The 13,704-nt window shown below is 39.7% G+C and overlaps 1 protein-coding gene across 9 annotated transcripts in view; it reads right to left on the reverse strand.

Moving 5' to 3' along the window:
• The window catches only part of LOC127241033 (putative late blight resistance protein homolog R1A-10), a 53,480-nt gene extending 50,946 nt beyond the window's left edge, over positions 1-2,534 (reverse strand). For all 9 annotated transcript variants that reach the window (XR_007836433.1, XR_007836429.1, XR_007836430.1 and 6 more), the window contains exons 1-2: positions 2,393-2,534; positions 755-915 (exon numbers count right to left, since the gene is read on the reverse strand). The gene's annotated coding sequence lies outside the window, so the exon portion shown is untranslated. The remainder of the gene's footprint in view (positions 1-754; positions 916-2,392) is intronic.
• Positions 2,535-13,704: the final 11,170 nt, after the last annotated feature.

The raw sequence follows: 13,704 nt of genomic DNA on the forward strand, positions 1-13,704 counted from the left end.
ATGTCCAATTTCTCGACTACTTAATTACCCAAAGTAATTTTGATTTTTGTCCAACCTTGAGTATATTGAAAATATCTTGACCTCATCAAAAACTTATATCCAATGAGTCATACCTAAAAACTAAATGAATATCAATATCAACAATACTTTTAATTCTCGCCATCTCAATTCTTCAAATTAATTTTGAGGTTTTATCCAACCTCGAGTATATAGAAAAATATCTTGATTACATCAAAAACTTAGATTTAGTCTAATCGTAAGCAAAGAATAGAACTAAGAACAATACCAACTATGTACAAAGCAAAAAGGAAAATGCATGTTTAAGAATATATTGAAAAAGAAACATAGACTTTTTTTTAGATGTCACTCTACAAATAATGGATCTAAGACGATCTAAAACATAGAATCTTTAAATTATCAACTTCTTAATTCTCCGGAATTAATTTTTAGTTTTGTCCAACCTCAAGTACATTGAAAAAATCTCGAGTGTATCGAAAAGTGAGATGCACTTAAGTCGTACCTAAAAAGTAAATGAATGGAAATATCAACAATGAATCTAATCTAGACTAGTCAATTCTCCAAATTAATTTTTAGTTTTTGTCCGACCTCAAGTATATAAAAAAAATCTTGAATATATAAAAAACATAAATCCGGTCCAATAGTAGCTAAAAGCTGAATGAATAACAATACCATTAGTATATCAAATGAGAAATGAAAACGCATCAATAAGAATAGATTGAAAAAACAACATAACCTTGTGTTCAGATGCCATTCTGCGAATAATGGATCACAAATGCGTAATCTCCAAATTCTCGACTTCTTAATATTCCAAAATAATTTTGAGTTATTGTCCAACTTTGAATATATTGAACAATTCTCGAGTGTATCGAAAACTTAGATCCAGTTGAATCGTACCTAAAAACAGAATAAATAGTAATATCAACAATTTATCGAGTTCTCAATTAAACAATTCTCCAAATTAGTTTGGAGTTTTTGTCCAACCTCAAGTATATTGAAAAAAATCTTGAGTATATCAAAAACTTATATCCAGTTGAATCGTAGCTGAAAATTGATTGAATAACAATAACAACAATGTCTCAAAACAGAAACGGAAATGCATGTATAAGAATATATGATAATAGAAACATAACTTTATTTTTAAATTCCACTCTCCAAATAATTAATCTAAAATGTGAAAACTCCAATTTCTTGACTACTTAATTATACGAAATAACTTTGATTTTCGTCGAACCTTGAGTATATTGAAAATATCTTGACCTCATCAAAAACTTCGATCCAACTTAATCATACCTAAAAACTAAATGAGTAGCAATATCAACAATACTTTTAATTCTCGCAATCTCAATTCTCCGAAATAATTTTGAGGTTTTAACCAACCTCCAGTATATCAGAAAAAGTCTTGATTACATGAAAAATCTGGACCTAGTCGAATCGTAGTGAAGAATTGAATGAATAACAATACCAACAATTTACAAAGCAAAAAGGAAAATGCATGTATAAGAATAGATTAAAAAAGAAACATAACATTGTGTTTAAAAGTCACTCTGTAAATCATGGATCTAAAACGATCTAAAACATAAAATCTTGAAATTCTCAACTACTTAATTCTCCGGAATTAGTTTTGAATTTTTTCCAACCTCAACTATATTGAAAAAATCTCGAGTGTATCGAAAAGTGAGATGCAGTTAAGTCATACCTAAAAAGTAAATGAATGGCAATATCAATAATGAATCGAATCTAGACTAGTCAATTCTTCAAATTAATTTTTATTTTTTGTCCGACCTCGAGTATATAAGAAAAATCTTGACTATCAAAAACATAGATCCAGTCCAATAGTAGCTAAAAGTTGAATGAATAACAATACAATAAGTATATCAAAGGAGAAATGAAAACGCACGAATAAGAGACAATTGAAAAAGTAACATATCCTTTTGTTTAGATGCCACTCTGCGAATAATGGATCACAAATGCAAAATCTCCAAATACTCCACTACTTAATTCTCCGAAATAATTTTGAGTTTTGTGCAACTTTGAGTATATTGAACAATTCTCTAGTGTATCTAAAATTTATATCCATTTGAATCCGTACCTAAAAAGTAAATCTAAAACAAGATTAAAGAAACTAAATAGAACTTCTATTAGAATCGAAAAGACCCAAGAACACAGTAGGAACGCAAAGGCACAAACTATTGTAGCTCAGATTTTACAAGGTATACTCTTATAGATGAAAAGCAACCAAAAACAGTAATGCAACGGTTGACGGCTAACGGACCCTCACCGAAAACCTAGTCTACAACATCAAAGCAACAAACCCTAACACTCTATTAGAAACAATTTGATTTAAGGAGAATCGAACCGTTGAAATCCTCACCTAACACTCCCGAAGGCACACAGAAGAATCACCTCTCCATTCTATGGTAAATCTGCCAGAAAGGACCAACTTCGAATACAAGGCAACTGAAGAAGAGAGACTTGCTAGAGGGAGACGAAATTTCAGAGAGAGCGATTTCAGCAGTGGCACATCTATGCTTCTGTATAATGAGGGACAACACTATATATATAACTCAAGATGGACGGCTCAGACGTGATCCCTAAAATGAATGGCTGGGATTCACTCCTGAGGAGACAGGGGTTAGACACAGTTGGTTGGGCCATGTGAACTGGGTTGGAGATGCAGGTCACGCACCAAACAGACACTGGAGTGGGTCCGAAAGGCTGGAGGACAATTCGGCCAAAATAAATCCCAACAATAATCTTAGTCATGAAAATTAATGATTTTTAATTTACCTAAATCACAATTATGAAAAATCACAAGATCAAATTAATAATAAATAAGTATACAATGCAACAAATATAAGAGGCACTTTCTTTTGTATCTATTTTTAGGCTATGCAACATTCAGTATACCTATATTTATGTTAAAAACGTCAAATTCAACATCACCATTTTCTTTTAACATAAAATTTAAAATTTATTTTTCATAAGGATCATTATATTTGTTAAAGATATGAAAAGAATTAATTATTGATAGATGTACCATTATAAGGTGTCTCTTGAATTTTGTTGTGAAGTTCTAAATTTTATATTTTGAGATAAAAATATAGTGTATGTATATTTTTGAATGAAAAAAAATAGAGATTGTATACAATATATAGTCTTTTTAATAAGAGTACATTGAAAACTGTGAAAATAAAAAATAAGTAAACAAACACTTAATAATCCATTATTTTTAAATTTACCGATTTTGGATTTTTCTAACGTTCTTGGCCCAACCCAATTCAATTTGTAGTACCGACCTTGAACATTAATAATAAAATTCCTATATAATTATCTACAGAGAGTGAACTTGCACATTTCTTAAATCTTGAATTGAGTGATCACGAGATTGAAGATTGAAATTCTACCTCTAACTATTTGGAGAGTCGCATTCAAACTAAGGTGATGTCTCTTTTTCAATATATTACCATATTCTTCATTTTCTCTTTTGATAGATTGTTGATGCAATTATCATTTGGTTTTAACTAAATTGCGAGTGAACCTACTTTTTCGATGCACTTGAGGTTCGATTCTATGACACACTCTAGGTTCGAGAAAAAGCTCATACCTCTTCCCTTATAGGAATATTATTTTGTTTAATTATATAAAGCAAACCACACGCATGTCCTAAATCTGGAATTGTGTCATAAGGAAAAGAGATTTTACATTCTACATCTATTATTCGGAGAGCCGAACCTAAACTTAAGGTGATGCTTGTTTTTTACTCCATTCTCATATTCCTTCTGTCTTTCTCTTTGGATAAATTGTTGATGTTGTCAATCATTTAGATTTAACAACATTTAGATTGAATTTCCATTTTTGAAACACTTGCGATTCTTTCGATACACTCGAGGTTCTTCCGATACACCCAAGGTTTGACAAAAACTTGAAATTATTTATCTCTTTCTCGATCAGATGATATTGTAGATTTCCAATCAAAATTTATAACAAAGTGATATAAAATTGTTGTTTTGATGCTGTCTCGAATGCGAACTGCTTGGTAGTTAGGGTTGTTGATAGCCAAGGAATTTCGGGATTCCAAAACTTCCCTCATCCGATTTGAGTCTTCAGGAGTAGTGCAATATGGGCGGATCGTCGGAGTTAGTACTTTCGAGGCTGAAAATGGGCCCTCTGGGAGGGTTCCGTCGAAAGGAAGGGCAGGAATGTATTGATTCGCCATGGTTAGAGTGTTTTGGGATTGTGATTCACAAAAGCTCGTATTGCGGAGAAGGAAGTTAATCAGGAGTGTTGCAGTAACTGGTGCAGTTGCTAAGGGAATTTTTCAAGAGGGTAGTGATTTATGAACTTCCAAACATTGATTGTTAGATGGCGTTTGAAAGTCCCTTGGCGGCGGGCAGGTTGTTACGTACGAAATTTAGAATTAGGTTAAAAGCCCAAGGTAAAAAGAAGAATGGGCCTGGCAATAGAGTTGATTGAACTGGCTGAAGGACACCGTGAGGAAATCAAGGAAAATAGGTTTATTTCTAAGGAAAGTCCTCAGGACGGAAGGACCTCAGGTCGGTAGGTCCTCAAGACGGAAAGACTTCAGGTCGGAAGGTCTTCAGGTCGGTAGGTCCTCAAGACGGAAAGACCTCAGGTCGGAAGGTCTTCAGGTCGGGAGGTCCTCAAGACGGAAAGTCATCAGGACGGAAGGACCTCAGGTCGGTAGGTCCTCAAGACGGAAAGACCTCAAGTCGGAAGGTCTTCAGGTCGGGAGGTCCTCAAGACGGAAAGTCATCAGGACGGAAGGACCTCAGGTCGGTAGGTCCTCAAGACGGAAAGACCTCAAGTCGGAAGGTTTTCAGGTCGGGAGGTCCTCAAGATGGAAAGTCATCAGGACGGGAAGTCCGCAGGTCGGGAGGCCTTCAGGACGGGAAGTCCGCAGGTCGGGTGGCCTTCAGGACGGGAAGTCCGCAAGTCGGGAGGTCCTCAGGTCGGGAAGTTCTCAGGTCGGAATTCTGCGGCAGAACCAACAAATCGGTTGGTTTGTTAATCGGGGTGTCTGTAGCTAATCCAAACAAGTCAGATGGTTTGCAAGTCGGGAGGATTGGCAGTCGGACCCATACTATTGTAGATTGGCAGTCGGGCCTAAAGGGCGGAAGGTCTGTGGTTGGCTCAAAGGGTGAAATATAGGGATAATTTCGGTTTGCTGAGGACACGTGTCAGCAGGAGAAGGGTTGGAAGACGGTTGGGAAGGAGACGTTGTAACCGTTCGGGTGACGGTTTTCAGTACAGTTTCCCAGAGAATATTTAAGGGTTTGGATCATCATTTGGCAAGGGATCTTCAATCAACTTCAACAAAGCAAAGTCAGATTTGGGGATCACCACTTTAAATTTCAGTCTTTTATTTTCCAGTTTATTTTCTGTACCATACAGTGTTTAGAGATTCCTAATCTCAGGCACTAATTAATCAAGTTTAAGGATATTTTCTATATCTTTGAATTTTACTTTATTTTTGTTGAAAAATTACATCAACAAATTGGCGACCACAGTGGGAGCAAGACAAAATTGCTCATTCCAATTCCGGCGATAATTTCATACGTCTTAGATCCGGCCGTATCATCGGAAGGGTCCATATGGCAGGTTCACAACCTCAATCATCTTCGGCACCGGTGGGAGAATCCGTTCCACCACCTATTGTGCCAAATGCCGGGGAAATCCCACAACCACCAACTGATTGGTGGTCTTATGTTCAACAAATGAACAACCAGCACACTTTGGTTATGCAGAATATGTTGCGTGAGCAACAAACGAACATGTTGCGTGAGCAACAGAGTTTGATGCAGAACATGATAGATCAAGCACTATCAAGGGTTAGTCTTCGACCTACTCAAACTCCACCAGGAGTATCACCATCCAGACTACAGGCAAATTTCGCAGGGCCATCATTCGTGGATAGTACATTCCCAAGTGCCACAAATCCCAACCGAATGGATAGGGGAAAATCTCCTCTGACTTTTCCCAACACTGTTCCACTGGGACCAAGGGTTACCAATCCGCAGCCGAACAATACAAGGGAGGACAGGCCTGAAGGATATATACATGATCCTATTCATATTCCTGTGCAGGATCCGTTCCATGTTCCTGATCATCAACGCTTTCATGTAGATCCTGATGAGATTGCACATATATTAAGGGATCAGTATGGATTAACTCCTCAGATGGCTAACCGCCCTGCATATCAGAGACCTTTCCCAGAAAGGATCATTAATGAACACCCTCTCCCAAGGAATTATCGACCACCCGATTTTCATGCATTCTCTGGGGAGGACGGATCTTCCACCATAGAACATGTTGGTCGGTTCACAGCACAATTAGGAGAAGTTGGCAATAACCCTTTTTATAAGTTGCAGCTGTTTGGTTTATCTCTTACTAGAACAGCGTTTTCATGGTTTGCAAGTCTGCCTCCTGGACAAATTCAGACGTGGGAAGGACTGGAGATGGCATTTCATGCCAGATTCTTCAATCCTTTACCAACTGTTTCTTTAACTGATTTACTAGAATTGAGACAGTATCCAGAAGAATCTGCTTCACAGTTTATAGAAAGGGTGCGATTGATGAAGGGACGATGTCCTACGGTAATCAGTGAGAAAGAGATGACCAATTTAGTGGTCCGGAATATGCATACTCGCTTAAGAAAGGCACTCACTGCCCTGGATGTTGAGGATTTGGCAAGTCTTGCATCCAAGGCAGGACGTTTAGAGTCTTTGTTCAGAGAGGAAGATCAGCATAACAGGCGTAATAGAGGCCAACATATGGCGAGTATGGGAACAGAAACATGTGACTTTGATTTTAATCAGTCAGAAGAGATGGCAGCCGAAATCCTTTCTGGAAAACCTTATGTATGCCCTAAATTGAAGCCAGTACCAGGATCTGAAAGAAAGGAGCAACCGACGTTTGATAGTTCGAAAGCTGATGAAATCTTTGATATCCTACTGACTGATGGGCAGATCCGTATTCCAAAGGGGCAAAGATTGGCCACTAAAGAAGAAATCAAAGGGAGACCATATTGTAAGTGGCATAATTCTTTTACACACAACACAAGTCAGTGTACTCATTTCAGGAAGGAAATTCAAAAGGCCATCAAGACAGGTCGGCTCAAATACATCACTCTAGGTGTAGATCAGCAACCGTTTCCGAAAGTAACAACGGCAATGGTTGACATCCAACCAAGTTCAGAAACAGGGAAAATTTTGGCCAATAGTGGACAAACAGGGGAACGAACTCAGGCAAGCCCCGGAACAAAGAAAGGAACTCAGCCAAATAGCAGCCGACCGGAAGAACGACTCAAAGTTTGTGAGAAGCCAGTCGCTGAAAAATGGGACCATCCAGACGGTTCTTTTAATGTGGAGGTGAAAGAAAAGGTTTTAGTACGTGATCACCCGACCAGAAAAACAGGGCCAGTCGGGAACAATTGGGCTCGAAATAAAAAGCCTTTACCAGTTGATATAGATCCTCGTTTCCCAGGTATGAATCGTACACAGATTCGCAATGCCAAACGCAGGTATGCTGCGAAGTATGGGAAACGAGTTCCTTCAGTAAAACAACGAACCGACGAACAAAAAGCAGCCGACCACTTGGCAGGAGATCAGTCCATTAGAGTCTTTACAGAACAAACGACCAACGAACAGGGAGCAGCCATTCAGTCTCCAAAAAGTCGGTCCAGTTGGGTCTGTTCAGGAAAGCAACCGAACGACGGATTAGGCACTTCCGACTATACCAAAAGAAGTTCGTCGGGACAGGGGAAAGGTAAAGGAATGGCAGATGAAATAATCAGAGGTTTTCGATGCCAACATTGTGAACGGATCAACATCAATCCATCTCTTGAAGAATTCCGTATAGAATCTTTGACGGTTCAATCTCGGAATAAGACAAAGGAAGAAGTTGTAACTACAGAGGAAAATTTGAGATCTGTTAAATCTCGTCTGGGACCACGAATCCCTTGTCGAATGACAGAGATTAATCAGATTAGAGATGAACCGATGTGGGCGAGTCTGGTAGATGATACTATGGACGAACCTTTATGGGCATTCTTGGCAGATGACGAATTAGAGGAAACAGAGTGGGCAAAGACTTCAGATTCCGAGCCTCAGCCGGAGGCACCTTCGATTGTGTTTCCTCCTATTCCAGAGGGTGCGATCTCCCATTTGAAACCTCTGTATGTTAATGCTCACATTTGTGGGAAACCAATCACAAAGGTTTTCGTGGATAATGGAGCAGTCTTTAATGTTATGCCATTGAAGACTCTCAAGAAGCTAGGGAAAGGAATTCATGATCTGTCTCCTGTGGAATTCGAAATGACATGTTTTACAGGGCAGCCGACTAAGCCTGAAGGCATGATGGTTGCCACAATCGAGGTCGGACCAAAGAAGATCTCCACTGTTTTCTTTATTGTGGACGCAGATACTACATACTCTCTCTTGCTAGGAAGAGACTGGATTCATGCCTCTCAATGTGTGCCATCAACCTTGCACCAACAATTAATGTTCTGGGAAGGAAATCAGGTCTTCAAAATGGAAGCGAATGACAAGCCATTCGATGTATCAGAACAAGTTGAAGAGTCAGTGTTTTATTCCAGTCATTTGGCTCCGATGTCTCAGTTGTATATGGCCAGGGAATACCCAAACAAGGGTTATAAAGTCACTGGCCAGAACTCGATGTTCTATTAAAAGAACACCTTTATTGCATGGCTCATGATAAAGCCACACCCATTCCCATATAATTTGTTTGTTATGGATGATACAAGTTTAGAAGTATGTAGTTCTTTTATTAATAAGTTCTATTTAAAGCAGTTATTACATAAAGCAGAAAATAGTAAAGAGATTCTTGATGTTCACCTCCAAGAAGATGAACAATTTCGTTGGCCTGATTTATTGGAGAAAACAGAACCAACAGCTTCATCACAAGACCCATTATTAGAGTTTAATTTAGGAACCGAATTGGTTCCAAAAGTGATCAGGCTAAGTGGTTATTTGTCTAAAGAGCAACAGACAATGATGCTCGAAGTTATTAGAAACAACATTGATTGTTTAGCATGGGATTATTTAGAAATGCCTGGTTTGACAAGAAGTCTAATAGAGCATCGATTGCCTATCAAGGAAGGTTGCAAACCTTACAAACAACCTCCAAGGCGAATGAGCCCGGATCTGATGCCTCAAATCAAGGAAGAAATCCAAAAACTTCTCAAAGTGGGTTTCATTCAGCCTTGCCGTTATGCGGAGTGGCTGGCTAACATTGTGCCAGTGGTCAAGAAAAATGGTAAGATAAGGATATGCATCGATTTCAGGGATTTGAATCTAGCTACCCCTAAGGACGAATATGTGATGCCTATGGCCGACATGTTGATAGATGCAGCAGCAGGGCATAAAGTTCTTAGTCTGATGGATGGTTATGCAGGTTATAACCAAATATTTCTGGCAGAAGAAGACATTCCTAAGACAGCATTTAGGTGCCCAGGGGCTTTAGGTATTTATGAATGGACAGTCATGCCATTCGGTTTAAAGAATGCAGGGGCAACTTACCAAAGAGCCATGAATTCAATCTTTCATGATTTAATTGGCAGATCTATGGAAGTTTATATTGATGATGTTATTGTTAAATCTGCCAGTTTTGACGAACATTTGAGAAATCTTGAAGAGGCATTCGAAAGAATGAAGAAGTACAAGTTGAAGATGAATCCAACCAAATGTGCTTTTGGAATATCAGCCGGGAGCTTTTTAGGATTTTTAGTTCATGAGAGAGGAATTGAAATCGATGCCAATAAAGCTAAAGCCATTCTTGACAGTCGGCCACCCAAGACGGTTAAAGAAATCCAAAGTTTTTTGGGTAAGGTGAACTATTTGAGGCGTTTCATTTCTAATGCTGCTGGCAAGGTCCGACCCATTACTAAATTGTTGAAAGCTAGAAAAAATGCTTTTGAATGGGGTCCCGATCAACAGACGGCTTTAGATGCTATCAAGCAGGCATTGGTTCATCCTCCAGTCTTGATGCCTCCTAAACAAGGTCGGCCACTCAAACTTTATTTGGCAAATACATATGAAGTGGTTAGCTGTTTGTTGGCACAGGATGGTGATGACGGGAAGGAAAGGGCAATCTACTATCTCAGTAAAACCCTTACAGGACCAGAATTGAATTACACTATGCCAGAAAAAATGTGTTATTCATTGGTCTTCGCTTGTACTAAACTCGAGCATTATTTGCTGCCCAGAAGAATTGAGGTCATATCAAAGGTGGATCTCATCAAATTGATTTTACAGAGACCTACTATGAAGGGCAGACTCATGAAGTGGGCCATCAAATTGGCTCCTTTTGATCTTCAACATTCCCCGCTGAGGGCAATCAAGGGACAAGCAGTAGCCGACTTCTTAGCAGAATTCTCACAAGTCGGGTATTCTCTTTGTGATAGTGTCCGACCATTTAGTTGTTCATCATATCTGGATAATCTACAGGTCGGATGTGTGCCTTATATAAGTACCAGAACATGGTTGATGTTCTTTGATGGTTCTACCTCTGGAAACAAATCAGGGGCAGGGGTCTTTTTGCAAGGACCTGATGGTCAAAAGATCAACTTACAACTACGATTGGAAGCCATGACCCATAATTCGGCAGAATATGAAGCTTTAATTTTGGGTTTGGAGGCTTTAATAGCCAGGAAGGTCCAGTCTGTAATCATAAGGGGGGATTCTCAATTAGTAGTCAACCAGGTAAACAATCAATATGTTTGCAATTACCCTCATCTTCGCAGATACAGGGACATTGTGGGTCGGTTACTGACAAAAATCTCAGAAGTAATAATTGAGTTCATTCCGAGGAAAGAAAACCAACGTGCTGATGAGTTGGCTCAAAGGGCCTGTAAAGGAATTCTGGAGGATATGTGGTCGGAGGTCAAGTCGGGCATAGGAGAAAAGACAGACCCAATATGTGATCGAATGGTCGGGCAGGAGACTGTCGGACAGGAGCCCGACTGCGAAGTTACGGTCGGGCAGGAGATTGTCGGACAGGAGCCCGACTGCGAAGCGGTCGGGCAGGAGATTGTCGGACAGGAGCCCGACTGCGAAGTGGTCGGGCAGGAGATTGTCGGACAGGAGCCCGACTGCGAAGTTGTCGGGCAGGAGACTGTCGGTCAGGAGCCCGACTGCGAAGTTATTGTCGGACAGGAGCCCGACTGCGTAGTTACTATCGGGCAGGAGTCCGGCGGCGAAACAGTGCCCGATTGGAGAACAGAGCTTATCATGTATTTACAGAATCCAGGTGCGAGTGTTTCGATTGCGACACGATTGAAAGCTTTACGTTTTCAATTGATAAATGGAATTTTGTATAAGAGATCATTTGAAGGTTTACTTTTGAAATGTTTGGGGTCTAAAGAAGCTCTAGAGGTAATGACAGAAGTACATGGTGGGATATGTGGAGCTCATCGGGCAGGTCTGAATATGAGGTGGGCCATTCATCGTTTGGGTTTTTTCTGGCCAAAGATTTTTGAAGATTGCATACAATTTGCCAAAGGCTGTCAGGAATGTCAGAGACATGGAAATTTAAACCATTTGCCAGTAACCGAATTGCAATTCTTGGCAAAACCATGGCCTTTTAAATCATGGGCTATGGATATTATTGGTAAGATACATCCTGCTTCATCGAAACATCATTGTTTCATATTGGTCGCGACTGACTACTTTACCAAATGGGTAGAAGCAGTTGCTTTGAAAAATGTGGATCAGAAAGAAGTGATAGACTTCGTTTTGAATCAAATTATTTACAGATATGGTATTCCTCAGTCTATAACAACCGACCAAGGCCTGGTTTTCACAGGGGAAAAGTTCTCTAGTTTCTTGACAGAATTCGGTGTTCGATTACATCATTCGTCACCTTATTATCCCCAAGCCAATGGACAAGCGGAAGCAGCAAATAAGATTATTATTGGGATTATAAAGAAGATGGTTGAAGGGAACCCAAGAAAGTGGCATTTGTTATTGTCTCAGGCTTTATGGGCACATAGGAATACCAGAAATACGGCCACAGGGTTCTCACCTTACCAACTCACGTTTGGCCAAGATGCTGTTTTACCAGCCGAAATCCGAGTATCATCTGGCCGAACAGAGTTTACTGATGGTGATCTTACCAAAGAATACCAACAACTTATGATGCAACAGTTGGAGGATTTGGATGTTAGCCGACTTCATGCAATAAGTCGAAGTGTGAAACAGAGTGAAATCAGAGCAAGGAATTACGGAAAGAAAGTTCTTCACAGGACATTCCAAAAAGGAGACCTAGTCTGGAAGACCATTCTTCCTACATATAAGAAAACTGACCAATTGGGAAAGTGGTCACCGAATTGGGAAGGACCATACATTGTTCAAAAAGATATTGGGAATGGCGCTTTCATTATTGTAAATCATGAAGGTAAGAGAGTACATGATTGTATTAATGCTAAATATCTGAAGAGGTATTATCCTGCCTTTTCAGATAACAAAACCGCTTGAAGCAAAATATTATTCAGAACCCATTTATGGGGTTCGAACCTATTTAAAGGTTCATTTCTGTTAGTCATCATGTATTTGTGAGAAATTTTCTGCCTCTGAATCAGAATTTTCATTCCAGTGAGTGGATATTAATTCTGGTTCTTCTTCAATAAGATCTTCCAAATCTGGTCGGTACCTTTCCCATTGGCTTTGCATGTCGTCTAGATCTTGATTGGTACGTGCTTGCATGTCTGTTATGGCTTGATATTCACGGTCAACAATGGTACGTAATCTTGAAAAGACTTTTCGTTGATTGGAAAATATATTATCCCAACCAAGGTCTGGAAGTATGGTTGTTGCGTGATTTTCAATCATTTCCATGTGATAATGGAGGTCAGGAATGCGACTAAGGATGTCACGGAGAGGTTCATACCCCTCAATGATTTTTTCCATTAGGCGGATGACGCGATGAATGGTTCTTCTACCTCGTTGGGAGAATCGGAATTTGAAGTCTAGTTGCTTGAGTATATGTAACAAGTCTTCTGCATGGCCTCCAATAGGGTGATTACCTACAAAGAAGGGTTGAAGAACACCCTCCCAGTTGCTTGATGGAACATGAGGTCGGTCATTCGCCATGTTTGTTAACACTTCAAGTGTTTTGGTTTTCAAAATATGCCTTGGAATGTGTCTCTTAAAATGTGAGAAACAGTGTTCTTTTAAAGAAGGAGTTTGTTTCGATTCCTACAAAGTTGGAAATTGAAAGGTGATCCTTGTTTTGTGAGAAGAAGGAAAACTGTATTACTAAGTCAAATGTTGTTACAGAGGGGGAAGTATTACAAAAGTGCCCCTAGGGCAGTTTTTATATGTGTCCATTTGACTTCATCCCTGGATAGCCTTCTGGTATTAGCAGCCGTCTGATATCTTCTGATGAATTGGGATCGGGCTTGGGTTTTCAGCTCTTGATCCAATTCGGCCTCGTTTTTTGTATACTTCTCAAGCAGACGCTGCTCATTGGTAACTTGCTTATCCAAGGTAGACTGTTCTTTCCTTAGCTCCCGCAATTCTGCCTCCTTTTTCTGGATGGATTCATCAACTTGAGCCTTCGTGCTAAGGAGACCGCCCAGCCTTCCGGTAGTTTGCTGAAGGGATTCTCGGGTCTTAGCCAAAGAATTTTCCAGCGTTGTTTGATCGA

The sequence above is a fragment of the Andrographis paniculata genome, unplaced genomic scaffold (genome assembly GCF_009805555.1).
Source record: "Andrographis paniculata isolate CXL003 unplaced genomic scaffold, ASM980555v1 Contig80END, whole genome shotgun sequence".
Taxonomy (NCBI): domain Eukaryota; kingdom Viridiplantae; phylum Streptophyta; class Magnoliopsida; order Lamiales; family Acanthaceae; genus Andrographis; species Andrographis paniculata.